This window comes from Sciurus carolinensis, chromosome 17 (genome assembly GCF_902686445.1).
Source record: "Sciurus carolinensis chromosome 17, mSciCar1.2, whole genome shotgun sequence".
Taxonomy (NCBI): Eukaryota; Metazoa; Chordata; class Mammalia; order Rodentia; family Sciuridae; genus Sciurus; species Sciurus carolinensis.
The window spans coordinates 49310004-49326528 of NC_062229.1; the positions used below are offsets into that span (position 1 = coordinate 49310004).

General features: G+C 34.7%; 1 protein-coding gene across 1 annotated transcript in view; it reads left to right on the forward strand.

Moving 5' to 3' along the window:
* Positions 1–16525, forward strand: part of Tbc1d5 (TBC1 domain family member 5) — a 536784-nt gene that overhangs the window by 126022 nt on the left and 394237 nt on the right. The window contains 1 exon segment of the mRNA XM_047531151.1: positions 7593–7795. The gene's annotated coding sequence lies outside the window, so the exon portion shown is untranslated.

The window sequence follows — 16525 nt, forward strand, 5'->3', positions numbered from 1 at the left end:
AAGTTGTAGTTGCACTGATCTGATCTACCTTTAATTTTACTTTTTTTGTAAAAAAGGAACATAAGTAATATTTTGATTGCTTTCCAGAACTTGATTGAACTTTAATAAGCTTTAGACTAAAACTTTCTCCTTTTGTTGAATCTGCATAGTATTTGAGGTTTACAATTTAAAAAGGAGATGGCTGGTTATACACATCTTGTTTACTATGTGGGATGCGTTCATTTATTTTGGTTGTTTGAGGCATAAACATTTAAAAAATCATACCAACCCTGTCAAGACAAGAAATTATAGATATTTTGATAGGTTTCTTAGCTCTTAGGTAAGTTAGAAAGAATTCAAAGTTAAGATAATATTGGGATTTTGCTTTTATGTAGTTTTATTTTGTTTGGGTTGTTTTTTTAAATTTGGGCCTTTATTTACTACATGATTATTGCTGGCAGATTGAGATGTATTCGTGAAAACTCCTCAGACTTAAGTGTTTTCTTGAAAATTGGTTTAGTACTGTTTACATTTTAAAATTAATGCTTTCAAAAAATTTTGGTTTTCATCTATCCTAAATCTACCTAGGAGTGCACAACTTCAGGGGGAAAAATGGGCATAGTCAGCAGAAAAAAGAGGTGGTCTGAGCATTTATGCATTAAATATGCATGTTAATTAGGAAAAAAATTAGAAAAATATGAAAACAGATGTTACATAAATTATTGCAGTCCCAGGGCAGCAGTAACTTACACACTGACAATAATTTTTATATGTGCATGTGTATATCCGTTTCTAGATTTCTCAATATTTGTGTCATTCCTAAGAGAATAACTAGAAAAAGAGCTAGTATAGCCTTCATGGAGAACCTGGTAAATAGTTCTGCATATGAATTGCTGAGGAAGTCTAGTTGTTTGCCATGGTTTTACTCTACAGGGGATCTTCTGTGTTTCCTAATTCTGCCTATAGTGCCCTCTGTTTTTTTTTTTCCCCCTCCCATCTTGGTTTCTTTCATTGTATATCAATTTGTTCTTTTACTGAATATATCCTGTGAAAACAAGAAGGTTAATTAATTATCCTAGCAGTGTAAGAAATGAAAAGTCATCCCCTAATTGGTTTAAAGTATGTATCTAGAAATAAAAGAAATTACAACTACTCAGAACATGGATTGCAGTGTTGCTTTTTCCATTTTTGAGGAAAAGGAAATAGATGTTCATTGCTTTGCTAGCAGAGGAGAAGCACAGGGGACTACAGTCCCAGGGACTGTGATTCTCCCCATCAGGGGGGACTGGAGGATTTTAAAGGAGCTCTTCAAAGACTGCATTCCAGGTGTGCCCTGACAGGGGGTCCCAGGGTACCTGATGTGTGTTAACATTCACTTGTATCCTCTGGCAGATATCTCCTTCCTATGGAGCACTGATAACTCAGGTAATCTTGTTACCCACTCCCAGATTAAGGAGAGGGAGAGGGAGAACAGGAAAAGGAAAACAAGTACCTTTTAAAAATAAGCCTCAGAGCTATATTAAAAAGGTGAAGTGGACCACTATTACATTTACCCACTGTCAATTTCTATATTCCATTTCTATGGAAAAATGGGTGACCGCATCTCCAAGCTGCTTCCTGCTTAGAGAGGGCAAAGTTGAGGGGAAGTGACCCAAAGTCCTTGCTTTCTGTCAGGTAGAGTATGAATAGTTTTAGGCATCATTGAAGTCCAGAGGTCCATGGTGGCAGTTGGCAGTTGACTGAAAAAGGTATACGCAGGGAAGGTTCATGCTGGGACAACAATAAACAGGAGAGTAAAGCATTACTGTTTTGGTAAACAATTAATACAAAAATAGCATTTCAGCCAATTTTTAATACACAGGACAAACCTGTGTCTCTAGAGTCCTTTTTGATAGTTATTAGGCACTTCCATATAATAATCCTTTCTTTACAACCTTCAGCTCTGCTAACTTTTGGTAGGGCTGTCACAAGTGTACATCTTAAATTATATTTAAAAACAAAAACAAAAACATTGTTTTTCCTTTAGTTGTTCACATAGGACTGTGCTCAGGCTATACTCTTCTGACAGGTGTTTAAGACCAAGCTGGTCAAAATTGATCTTGTTCTTATCTATTCTTAAAAGTCAGCTGAGATTCTTCAGAGATCACTTTTGGGGACATGTGTGAAGCCTCCTGGCTCCTTTACCTTTCCTCTACCAGTGGTGCCATGTGCCAGGGTTGGTCAGGTCAGGGTCTTGATGACCACATGTGATTTCTCTTGGAAACATCAGGAACATTTCTGTCTCCAATGACCCTCCTCTTTGCAGAATGTGCACTACCAGCTAGCTTTCTGTTCTCTAGGGTCCTCTTGATCTTCCTGATTGGCAGATTCGGTGACTCACCAGAGTTTCAGAGCCCTTAGAGGGGTCTGTTATTCTCTGGGCACTCGCTGATCTTAGAGGGCAAGGGCCAAATATTGGCTGCTCTTTCCTTAGCCCTTTTACTTACTTGACTTTGGTCTGCGAGTTTTTGGTTGTAAACACCCAGTAAGCTAATTTCACCAATCTTAGAGAGAGAGTAACAGGTTATAACTTCAGTTATCTATAATTCTACAGTTATTTACCCCTTCTATTTAATTGGGGTCTGTATTAGTACTGGAAGTTAGCCTTGCATCCTGTCTGTCCTCTGTAGATGATGGCCTATTATCTTAAATTAACCCAGCTTGTTATATTAGAAGTTACACTTCTTGTAAGGCACAAACATAACAGTTAACGTTTACAAGGAAAATACAAAATGAAATTAACAATAGCAAAAACATATTCAGTTTGTATAATAGCTGTGGTCCAAGAAAAATAATTTTTTTTTTTTATAATCCCAAACCTTACTCAGTTATATCTCCTGTTTATTTTGAGATCACAGTAATCTTTATAACAAAAATCAATCTTTTGAACACAGCTTTAACTGAGCTTAAGTCTAACTTATTTTGGAACCATTCTAACCTGGAGTAAGGTGGGAGACAGAGCCTTATCTCAGGTAAGGTGGGGGCTCTTCATGAATAACAGTATAGCATTATGTCTGAAACATGAATCAAAGAAAAGCTATGAGAGCTTTTAACCCTTTTTTTGTGGGAAAGTGGCAAAATGCATGTTTTACAATATCTACCTTTAAACAGGTCAGGCTCTCATAATCTTTTAAAAATACATTTTAAATTTCTACCTTTGAAAAAATAACAAAATTTTACATATATCCTAATGATAACAGGTCCAGTTTCAGAACATTAAATGATATAAATTTCAATTTAATTTATTATTTGTAAAAGATTTGAAATTACCATTTTAGACAACTTTAGCTTTAGAGAACACCAGCTTGGTAAAGTATTCTTCCAAGCTATATGTTTTCAGGTTTGTATACTAGAAGAACATGAGTATACTGTAATATACCAAGAACTAATAGCATCACCATTACACAGATGTCCTTATATTAACTAGGTTTAATTTTCACAGTAAAATTCAGACTCCAAAGATATTCACAAGCTTGCAGAGTTTAATAGTACTAGCAAAAATCAAGGATAGCCTAAATCTCTTACACATTTAGGGAACAGTGTTAATAATCAGAATTAGACTTAAAGCAGGCAGATATGTCAGTTTTTTTTTTTTATTGTAAACAAATGGGATACATGTTGTTTCTCTGCCTGTACATGGCGTAAAGGCATACCATTTGTGTAATCATAAATTTACATAGGGTAATGTTGTTTGATTCATTCTGCCATTTTTTCCCTTCCCCCCCTCCCCTCCCACCCTTCCCCTCCATCTATACAGTCCTTCCTTCCTCCATTCCTGCCCCCCTCCCTAAACCCAACTCCAACCCCAACACTAACCCTTCCCACCCCCCCATTATGTGTCATCATCCACTTATTAGCGATATCATTCTTCCTTTGGTTTTTTGAGATTGGCTTATCTCACTTAGCATGATATTCTCCAGTTTCATCCATTTGCCTGCAAATGCCATAATTTTATCATTCTTTATGGCTGAGTAATATTCCATTGTATATATATACCACATTTTCTTTATCCATTCATCAATTGAAGGACATCTAGGTTGGTTCCACAATCTGGCTGTTGTGAACTGAGCAGCTATGAACATTGATGTGGCTGTATCTCTGTAATATGCTGATTTTAAGTCCTTTGGGTATAGGCCAAGGAGTGGGATAGCTGGGTCAAATGGTGTTTTCATTCCAAGTTTTCTAAGGAATCTCCACACTGCTTTCCAGAGTGGCTGCACTAATTTGCAGCCCCACCAGCAATGTAAGAGTGTACCTTTCTCCCCACATCCTCGCCAACACCTGTTGTTGCTTGTATTCTTGATAATCGCCATTCTAATTGGGGTGAGATGGAATCTTAGGGTGGTTTTGATTTGCATTTCTCTTATTACTAGAGATGTTGAACATTTTTCCATATGTTTGTTGATTGCTTGTATATCTTCTTCTGTGAAGTGTCTATTCATTTCCTTAGCCATTTGTCAGTTGGATTATTTACATTCTTGGTGTAGAGTTTTTTGAGTTCTTTATAGATTCTGGAGATTAGTGCTCTATCTGAAGTATGATTGGCAAAGATTTTCTCCCACTCTGTAGGCTCTTTCTTTGCATTGCTGATAGTTTCCTTTGCTGAGAGAAAGCTTTTTAGTTTGAATCTATCCCAGTTATTAATTCTTGCTTTTATTTCTTGTGCTATGGGAGTCCTGTTGAGGAAGTCTGGTCCTAAGCCGACATGTTGAAGCTCTGGACCTACTTTTGATATGTCAGTTTTTTAAAATAGTTTGCCCTTTTATGCCAGATGCAGTGTATAAACAATAACTTATTGGTTAAACCTATATGAACTTTCATTTTATAAACTTTTACAGAACATTCAGATAAGCCTCAGACAAACATACCTAGTATCTCTAGTCACATATTAAGGTTATTAGAAGATCAAGGCTGGTCAAGATCTTACGTCATCCATTTCTCTGACAAAGATCCTAAAGCATCACACTTTAATATTTTATAGCTCTCAAGTCTTACACATATTGGTAGTCATCAGTGTGAGGTTTTTTTTTTTTTTTTTTTTAAACAGGCAAAAGCAGCAGAGTAGGGTATCTGGCAAATCTGACTTATTGTACAGTTTAAACAATTGTCCAGAAGAGAATGGATTTCTTAAGGGGTTGTTATTATTATTATTTTCCCTGAGGCAAGTTATTTTCTCCTAAAACAAATTTTGGTTAAGATAACATTGATCACCTTTCTCAGGGTCCCTGTGGCGCAAAAGACCTTACTCACTTCTAGTAGACCTCCAGCAGATCAGGTTCTGTTTTCTTTTCCTAGAAGGCACTTGCAAACGAAGTTGTTGATTTTGGGGTGAGTATATTATCTGTACATTTAATTTACACAGCAAATTTTATCCCAGGAAAGGGATCAGTCAGTCGGGCATATTTTAAAAAACCTGTGCCTTAAATCTTTTTTTTTTTTTCCAGTTTGCACTCAAGGGGTTGAAACACAGGTTATTGTTGTTTGACCCTCCTTTCTTATCATCATCATCATAATGTCATCAACTTTAAGTGAATTCCCCACTGTCAATTGTACTCAGAGACTCTCTCTTTATATACCTATGTATCTAGGGAACTCTGTCTAGGGAAGGACTGTACAGAGATTGTTAGGGACCTCTCTCTTCAGAAATCAACAGTGCTAAGACACCAGTGCTTGAATTCATGGGAACTCGGGGAAGTGTTTGTATTTTAGCTCTGTGGGCAACAGGCAGGGCTGCACCCAGAAGTATCCCCTGGCCAAATAGGGCAGATCTTGAAAAGGGGAGACTATTTTGTCCCCAGGTTATAATTTAATAATACTGGAACCTATTGCCTCATTCTTTGTGATTGGCAGCTTTCATCTTCTATCCCCATTAAGATAGGCAGGTTAATAGTCAGACAATGAGTGTAATGGATCCCAGACAGGTTTTTTCAAATATAAAGGCAACCCTGTGAGATTAAGCATTCCTTTGTCCCAGAGTGGCAGGAAAATGGAAATGAGGGGGTGGACCCAAATGGAGGTTATAAAAAATCGAGACTTAAGGACTGTAAGTACACAGCCAAATATAAAGTCATGGACCAAACCAACAGCCTTGGCACCTTCTCAACATCTGTACAGCATAGATGTCAATATTTAGCCTTAATGCTTTTAATGTTGTTCACCATGGACTCAGATCAATGCCTTTATCCAGAAGCCTAAATCCCCAAACTAGTATACGCAGAGGGTAAAGTTTTTCTCCAGTTTCCCCTCTTCACATCACAGGGAGTTCCACCTTTTGTTCCTCTCATTTAAAACTAATTTTATTTTTTATTTTGGTCCTATGCCACCATCCATGAATTTCATTCTTTAAACCCATGAGACAAGAACCCAGTAAGAAAATCTGTGAGACCTCTAGCTGAGGGAGGAAGATCAAAAGTTCAGTACTACCTGGGTAACTTAGTGAGACTGTCTCAAAATAAAAAAAAAATAAGTAGTGCTAGGGATGTGACTTTGTGGTAGAGCACCCCTGGATTCAATTTCCAATACCAAAAATAAGAAAGTTCTGCACTTTAATGTAATAAACCATTGCAAACAAGAAGACAAACACAAATGAAATTATGTTTAATAAAATAGAAATATCTAAAAGGCCATAAGACAGTTTCTGGAAATCCTTTTTCCAGAGGGTGACTTCTGTTACTTGGTTTAAGGAGCATGTGATACTATAATGTGTTTGATCTAATTAATTCCTGCCAACGCTCAGTAATTTTAAGCTAGATTTGCTATCATATTTGTTAGTTGTCTGCCACTGACATTTTATGTCATATTACCTAATGGCTGCTGTCTTTGTGTATGCATATTGTGCCACCAATAACTTTTTAACAGGTTGTTGAGTGTTAAAAAACTGAGAGAATGAAATCTAGAGGTGGATGATATGTTAAGTAATTTATTATTAAGAGGTTTTTACTTAAATTGGATATAGCCTATTTAAGAACTTGTCGTTCTTTTGCATTTTGTATAGAAATGTAATTACATCAAATACAGTTTGTGGAAATGCATCACTAAAGACGATAAGACTTTTTTCTTGTGCTCTAGGAAAAAGCCATGGAAATTAATTTTTCACTTACAAATAATATTCACTTGTCATCACAGATGCAACCATACTCTAATTTTACATTTTATTAATGCTTTGAAATCCATTTTCAATGGAATTTTTGCATGTTTTTAAATGTCAAATTTCCATTTTTTATATTATGATTTTAAAATGTGATATTATTTTACTGTGTGTTAGAAGGGTAGATTCGTATGCCATTTCAGCAGAAAGTTAAATGAAGTTATAACAAGTGATTTGTTTTATCCTGAGGTCTTACTCTGTGTGTATTTTGTGTCTTTTACTATTGGTATTATACAGTGATACTTTCCTTTGGAAGTTAAAATAGATAATGGAAACTGATAAGTGAGTAGGGTAATGTTTGTCCTCCAAGAGCCTAAAGTATTTGACATATTTTTTTTTTTTTAGCCTGGCATTTTGTATTGTTTGGTTTGTTTTAGGGTTCCCTACTGGAATTGGGGCATTGAAGTTATTTTATTTGCTTTTCTAGGTAGATGTTTTTCCAGCAGCTCAGTTGAGGGAGAAGTTGGTTGGTCTCCAGATTTTGTTTCCTCTTCAATTCCTGTTTGCCAGTCAAGACTTCTATTTGGTGAAATCTCTTGTACCAAGCTGGTGTCATCCTTGAACCATAACAAGAACATGCATTTTTCAAGTGTCCAACAGATTTGTGGATTAGTAAAGTTCTTCTGAAAGGTAAGCATCTATCTATTCATAAGATATATTTAAAAATTTAATACTCTTAGTACCCTTTACCATAGTAATTATGTAGATTTTTGTCTGTGAACTCTCTTTGTATTTGTACACTTCTGCCAAATTTGGATTGTAGACTCCTTTAGGGAATAATGCCCCTCCAGCACAGTTACTTGGTTTCCCTACCTGTTTCTTTCCACCTCCTACAATGTCATCAGTTTCTTTGGTTCTGTTCCTTTTCCTCATTATATTCCTTTCAATTTAGCCGAGTCTTTGGGGTGGGGGAAGCTAAGAAACATTTTCCACCAGTGGTCTTAGTAGTTTCTGTGGCTATACTTTTAGTATCCATAGGCCTTTTTCCCCCAATATTTTAATTTCCTTTGGTTATCCACTTAATTTTTTTAGAGGAATAGGAGATTAGCATAAATGCAGAGTTGAAAATTTCTCAGGTCATGTTCACAATTTTTTCCTTTCACCATCAATAATAAGAAACAAAATTTTACATTTGTAAGTCAGTTCCTATAAATGAAACTGAAACAAAAGTCGAGGTAATTTTTATACTATGTAGGATCTACTTTGTTCTCTTGTTTTATTATGTTCTTTTATATTTCATGTAATACATGCTGAAGCCAATAACTAAATTTATTTTCCTATTCAGTAATGTGTCAGTTTTATAATTTCAGAAATCCTGCTTTAGATCACTTATATATTTGTTCATGACTGATGACTGACTCGTTGGGAAAGTAAAGGGAATGAGACAGCCCCCCCCACCCCCCCTCAGTCAAGCTGCTTTATCTTGTCTCTCTACTCACTCTCCCCATTGACTATAAGCTATTAAGTGACTTGATGGAAGAACTGGGTAACTACTGAGAAAGACTAGAGCCCTCACTGGATTCTTGTGTGGTGGGAACACAGGCACAAATAGTCATATCTCAGAATTTTAAAGGAGAACATATCCTGAAAGAATCAAGTCTTTATGGTAAGGTACATATTTCCGTATTCTTTTCATTTTATCTGTGTTAATTGGATGTGCATTCTGATGCCTTCAAATCATTATCTTTGTAAGTTCTATGTATCATCTTTGACTAGCCCAGATCTTTTCCCAAAGTCTCTTCTAGTACTTATTCACATTTTATTCATTTAATAAATTGCATTTTTTCTGATTATAAAAGCAATATTTTATGTTAGAATATTTGGTAAATATTGAAAAGTATAAGAAAGATAAAAATTATTCCTAATCCTAGCATACAGAGATATACTGATGTGATATTTCAAAAATAAAATCTATGATTTTTAATTTTACTTGAATTTAACAGAAGAAACTGAAATGAAACTTAAATGATTAGTGAACTCCAAATAAATGTTTTCTTTTCCCCAAAATTATAAATGTCAGTTCCTAAGACTCTTCGAAAGAATTATGGAAATCTTTTAAGTACTTTGCAAATAAGAGACTAGGAAAGGGTGAATTAAAAGCAGAACATCTTTATTTTAAGATTGTTTGGATGAAATTTATAAAGTATAAAATCAGCCTTTTAGAGTAATTAGTTCCCAGGCATTTGATACATTCACAATATTTTGCTACTTACTACTTCTATTTCCAAACATTTATATCACACCAGGGTAAAATAATCATTAAGCAGTTTCTCTTTATTCTGTCCTACCTACAACCTGTGGCATCTATTAGTCTGTATTCTGTCCCCATGGTTTATCTTTTCTGCATATTTCATATGAATGTAATCATATAATATGTGACCTTTTGTGTTTGGCTTCTGTCACTTAGCATGTTTTCAATTTTTCATCCACCTTGTAGCACTTACTAGTAGTTAATTGTTTTTCTTAGCTGAACAGTAATACTCCATTGTATGTATATACCTCAGTTTGTTTATTCAGTTTACCTTTCAGTTCTTGTGAATTAGTGCTGGTATTAATGTGTGTACATGTGTACCTGTTTGAATATCTGTTATCAGTTCTTTCGGGTATATAGCTAGGAGTAGAATTGCTCAGTCATATTTTAATTTTGTGTGTAACTTTTTGAGGAACTATCAGAGTGTTTTCCATAGTGGCTGTACTATTTTATATTCACATTAACAATGACTGAGGGCTTCAGGTTCTCCATATCTTGCCAACACTTGTTTTTTTTATTTTTTAGATTGTTAGAATAAACTTATGAGAGTAATAAGACTTTCAGCTAAGTAACAGTGTAGAGAAATGATTCTATTTTTATTATTTTTATGTAATTGTCATTTCTTACATAGTGATTTTTTTCTCATATAGCAATTATGTTATAAATCCAGAATACCACATAGTCCTATTTTTTTCCTCTAAAACTAGCTGACTGGTGAATATTTATTTTCCAGAATTAAAGATATTTTTACTTTCTTTCTTTGGCTTAAAATTATACTACATTATACTTGACATTTGTACTGTGGTTTGCCTTGCTTGCATATAGTTTTTATCAGACTTCTAAATCACCATTCTTTTTGTTTAAAGCTCACCAAAGAGATATACCTCTATTTTTATTGATAGTGTTCCATGGTTAGCTCACCAAAGAGATATACCTCTATTTTTATTGATAGTGTTCCATGGTTGTCCTTTCAGGTTCCTAAATCACAAAATGACATTTTATTAGGATTAGCAACACTCTTTTTGAAGCAATCTCTCACTTAACCCCAAATATCTCTTTTAAAATGCTTCCTTGGCCTTTCACTGAAAGGCCATTCTTAGATTTCTTTTCATTGTATTACTGGGTTAGTTGTTGTTTCTTTTATCCCATTGCCATCCTGATTCTTAGATTTCCTTAAATAAATGTTTAGAAAGGTGTAGTGGAAGATGAATTTTTTGAGTTGTGCATATTAGAAAATGGCTTATTCTCTCAGTTGATTGATGGTTTAGTTGAGTATATCTAAGTTTAAAAATAATTTTTCTCAGGACTTTGAAAGTTTTACTCACAATTTTTTTTTCTGCTTTCCTATTTTTCCAAATGAGAAATTTCAAACCTATTTAAGACTATTACAGAATCTGTTAGTGAAAACAAAATAGACAAAAATCCTTAACTTGATTAAGTTTATATTTTGGGGCAGAGGTTGACAGATATCTAGATAAGTAAACTGTGTAATAGGTTAGATAGTGATTCTATGATGGAAAATAAAGCAAAGAGTGGGAAATAGTTATTTCATAATAGAGGGAGTGAGGTAGAGATTTTAAAATAGCATGTATAGGGAAAGCTTTATTTTATTTATTTATTGAGAAGGGAATATTAAAGACCTGGAGGAGATGAGGGAATGAGTGGCTTGGGCAGAAAGAATAAGAAATACAAAGGCTGTAAGGCAAAAATATTACTGATATGTTCAAGGAAGCCTAAAGGTATGTGACTGCAGTTACTCTCTACTAATGGGTATTAAATTAAGAAAGTGACTAGGAATTTATATTTTTTAAGGACTTGTATTTGGCTTTTATTCTGAATGAGGTTGGGAGCCATTGGTGAATTTCCTTACTAGATTTGTTGTCTAAAAGAATTATTGACTGCCATTTTGAGAACAGATTTTAAGGTAGCAAGGGCAGACGCAGAGACACCACATAGAAGGTTAGAAGTGAGAGACAGTTGTGATTTGAACAGCAGGGTTTGCCGGTTTGCTGGATTTGAGTTATGAGAAAGCAATAAGTGGAGAAAGAATTTTGTTTTTTTTTGTCTGAGTAACAGGAGAGATACTTCTCATTTCATGAAGAATGGGAAGATAATAAAAGGAATACATTTGAGAGAAGGTCAGGAGGTTGGTTTTGAACATGTAAAATTGTATATTTGAATGGAGAGTTTAAGGAGACAGATGCATTGACCCACGTTCAGGGAGAGTTCAGAGTTCAGACAGGGTAAATGGGCAAGGGAAATGTTTGGGATGAAGGGAAAACTGTCAGTTGTAGAAGGTATTTAAAAGTTAACTTTTATATTATCTGGTAAATGTAACTAGAGAGGAGATTTAAGGCCCTAGCCATGGGGAACCTTAAGTAAAAGGATTAAGAGAGGGAGATTGAAGGAGGTCAGGAATGGAAACCCAGTGAGGTAAGAGGAAATCTCTTAAGTCTTTCAGAATATCTGAAAGGGATGTAAATATATCAAGGAAGGAGGAGGCATCACTTATGGCAAATTCTACTGATCAGTGAATTTAGAGATGGACTGTGAATTCACCGTTGGATTTACTAATGGGGAGTTCTTGAAGATTTTGAGAAGAACAACTTCCATAGAGGGCAAAAGTGTGGAAGGTATTCAGGGGACAGTGGGAAGAAAAACACACGTGGCAGATAAAGGGGAAAGTCGGGGTCAAGAGAGGATTATTTTTAAGAGTGATAATGCAAAAAAGAATGGAAATTTGTTAAAGTAATGTGTACAAGTTAGAGAGACTTACCTCATAAAGGAAAGTGAATGGTTCATCCTTAGGAGAAAGGATGATTCATCTTTAAAAGGAAGAAGGCAAAGAATATGGGCACAGATGCTTATTTAGAAAGCTTTTGGTTAAACTTCACGCTGTGTCTAGCCTATGTGACGTTCAAGAAGCATCATGATTAGCTGCTTCTCATTTCTTTAGGCTTGTTCTGTAATTCTCACTTCTTTGTGATTTTTTACTTTAGCAATATAAATTGGTGTTTTAATTTCCAGTTTAGGATTTTTGTTGTTAAATGTTTCTGTTAGGGGCTGGGGTTTTGACTCAGTGGTAGAGCACTTGCTTAGTATGTGTGAGGTGCTAGGTTTGATTCTCAGCACCATATACAAATAAATGAATCAAATAAAGGTCCATCAACGACTAAAAAAAATTAAAGATGTTTCTATTAATGGAATTAAGACATACAACAGGCATTTATGTATGATATACCTCTTGATGTTTTTAAAGAATATCAAGTTGGTGAATATTTCCATAGAATGCTAGAGAATCACCAAGCTTCATTAAGATGGGATGCAGGGCCATCCGCTTCTTCTTTATACCAGTGTAGGTAGTTCATTGTTTGAATGCACTTAACAAAATTGAAGTACTTAATATCTTGGATTTCTTGAATTAGGGTGAAAGTGTATTTGTAAAAAATCTACAAATGTCAAGGGTTTATAGTCTTTATTATGATACATATTCCTTCTAGTTGCCTCAGCCCAGGAGCACAGTTAATAAGCATGTGTTAGGATAATGGCATCAGAAGTCTACTGGTATGATATGATATCTTGGAGTGGGCATATGCTTCCAAGTTGTAATAGTGTTGTTGTTCTTACCCATTCTTGCTCAAACTCCCTGCACACTTTAGCAATTCAGCTCTCCCTCTGGCTGTAGGTACTGCTTATGGTGTCCTGTGACATGATTCAAATTGCTTTTTCACTGTGCACCCATACTGTAGTGCCTAAGTTAGAATAGTAGGTGGTTTGGAATCAGTAATAAGGCCCCAAAATTGAGGAGCCTGTGCAGAGTATTCCCCATAGCACCTCTAGTGATTCACTCATCTCTCTGATTTAAATAAACAAACCCCCACTTACCCCGTATGTACTGGAGATTGAACCCAGAGGCACTCTACCATTGAGCTATAGCCCCAGCTGGTTTTTTGTTTGTTTGTTTGTTTTTGTTTTCAATTTTTTAATTTTGAGACTGACTCTCAATAGGTTGCCCAGACTGGCCTGGAACTTGACAATCTTCCTGCCTCAGCCTCCCCAAGTAGCTGAGATTACAGGTGTGTTACCAAGGTGTTCACCAACAAATTTCAATTCTTTACAGTCTCCCTTTTCCCTAGAACCTGAACAATGTCCATTTTGCTGAGCTGAAAGACATTTGGAATAATATCTCCTATACATCCATACATTCACTTGTCTTCTGAGGCAAGTGAGTGTGTTCTCTCTATCCTATCAACTTTCTTAGTATTCTGCCTTCGGGAAGAGGGCTCTTGTGGAAGGAATAATTAGAAATAAGATGTCTTGTGCATCTTGTTTGCCTCTAGATGCAGGGTGTAGCTTATTGCATTGCCCTTTAAGCAACAATGAAAGTTCTCTTCCAGTTTCTTTAGGTATGTATTTATATCATTGTGTAGTATGTGAAACGTACTATTTGTGGAGAGGTGCCTGACATTTCATGGGCTAACCAAGAAGAGTCTTTAGAGAATTCGCCATTTCACAAGTGAAAAGTTCACTTGTTGCTGCCAACTCTTTCTTCCTCTTCTTACTGAATTCCCTGCTAAATACTTCATTGTTTAACATTATAATTTGTCTCTCCTCTGCACTTCACACACCTTTGTCCTGTGCATTACTATTTTTTTTCCATCTGTTTCTGTGTTTAGCTTACTGGCCTAAATAAAATATTTGTGGTGACTTTTTCTTTGTAAAGTGCAAGCTTGTTTGCAAAAATCTTAGTGCAGAAATACCAACTATCTTATTCTCATGAACTCACATTTCCTTGTAAGCTATGTTTATCCTTGAACTTCCAATCTTTTTAAATTAAACAAGACAAACTTGTCTCCATGGGGTTTTACACTAGTGGTGTATTTTGAGCAACCTACATAAGGATGATTCTTAACTATTTTTCATTTGAACTGAAAAATTTTGAGTGGAGAGGATGTCTGGGAATGTAGGAAAAAGGTAACAATTTGCTTTAGGTCCTATAATGTTTTCAGCTTTGAAAATATTTCAGTCTGTATTCATTTGATCTGCAATTATTTATTAATCATTTACTCTGTGGCAGATATTCAGCTGTTTGGAGATATACTTCTTAAATATTATATCCTTTTAGGATGTTTTACTTTTAAAATCAGGTAATGTAAATAATTTTTTTCCCTTTTTGCAAAGTTCATTGAGAAGTTTTTTAGGTTTTCACTGTGTGTGCACTAGATATCTCTCTCACTTTTGTGATAATAGAAAGCCAGTCCTAGATAAAAGTGAAGTGTAGAAAATACAGAATCTGTTTCTTCCTCTCATTCACTCTTTCAAGGGCTTAATGAACAGTGAAATGAACCAACAGCTTCCCTTCCTCTTCCTTGCAGTTATGGTCGTCTTCTGTGGTACTTAACAGCCCTGAAAGAAACAGGAAGGTTGATGAATTAGAAAGGAGAAGATATATGAACTTATAATGAGACAAATAGAAAAACAACCCTTCATAATTGAGAGGTGGCTGTTTCTATTTTATATTCTTCTAAGTAAAATATATTCATCAAACATTTCTATTTGTCATAGAAATTTGAAGTTTTACTTTAGAGTATTCCCACTTTAGGATTCCTTTGTAGTCTGTGAACAGCTGACCCATTTAAAGGAATTTCCCTGAGTCTTTAATTTGTAATGATTTGACAGTTAAATCACTGACATTGCATTTATTATTGAGACAGAATAAGGTTTCAGTTATTAAAAATACGTGTTCAAAATTTTGTAAATGATATGAATAATAATTTTTCTTCAACTTAAGAGTTGCATTGTCTTCTGTATACTAGTGAACATGGGTTGCAGATATTTTTGAAAGCCTAAATTATTTGAATATGTTTGAGACTTTTGCTCTTCTGTATTTCTGTTCAAAACATTACATGTTTTTGGATCATTCATGGTTTTTAGTCTTAGAAGTTTGGAGTTTTATATTTTCAGCCTTATAAATACTTGATAAGACTTACATTTGTTAGTAATATTGGGACTAAATAGTTTTTAGCCAGATTCCATTCAACTGTTGCTGTCTAGAATAAAATATATTAAAATAAGTAGCCATTTCTTATGTGAAATAGCTATTGAAAGTATTTTTCCTTCTGATTATGTATATTTTAATTTTCATAAATGGAACAGAAGAATTTAATTATTTCTATAGCTAAGAGAGCTTATCTGCTTACGTTTAATAGTATATAATTTGATATTAGGACAGGCTCTTCTGTAAATTAAATATTCCTTACTACTTTTTAAAACACATTGTATTTCACGTTAATCTAATTTCCCACTGAAGTCACTAATTAAAGAGAATTGTGTACCAGTAGGTTTCTAAAACTTTGACATTATTTTAATCTGATAACAAATGGGTTTAAGTTCATGTTCTTTTTGTTGTTGGCAACAAATCTAAACCTGTATTTTTTGGATTTATGAGGATAAGTCCTGCTTTGGCAATCTTGTAGATCCTCAAGAGAATAGTTAAACAGTGATTAATCATTGTTTCTTCACTGAGTGTGCAGAAAAGAATGGAAAAGCTGCATTTCACACTTCTGAAGCAATTAATCCCCATGATCTTAGCCAGGTTTGTCTTGTAGATAAGTCGGGATACAAAACGGTACCTAATTTATCAATGTATGCATGCCATAAAGTATAAAACACACAATTTATTTCATATCATTTATAGTCAAATGTAAAAAAGAGTGACTTTGCCATATCCAAGAGTGTTTCCTACATTACCTTCATATAAACTAAGTACCAGAGATTACAATGGGATTCCTGTTTATTGTGCACATCTGGTGCAGTCACTATGCATTTTCTCATTCACTTGCTGGCATTTTTAGTGATTGTGGCATAAATCACCTTGCTAATCAGAAACATAAGTGACGGAAAGTCATCTTCTTTTTTTGAACAATGGGAAAAAAACATATGGCTTCTTAGACAGTACTTGGCTGTTATACTATTTATGTGGCATTATATTCTGTATTTAGAATTTCATATGAATTGCAGTAGTTTGGTTTAAGGCATTGAACACCTAGAGTTTGTGGTCAAATATTCATTTTATTCCACTTTCATAAAATACAAAGCCTGTAAACTTA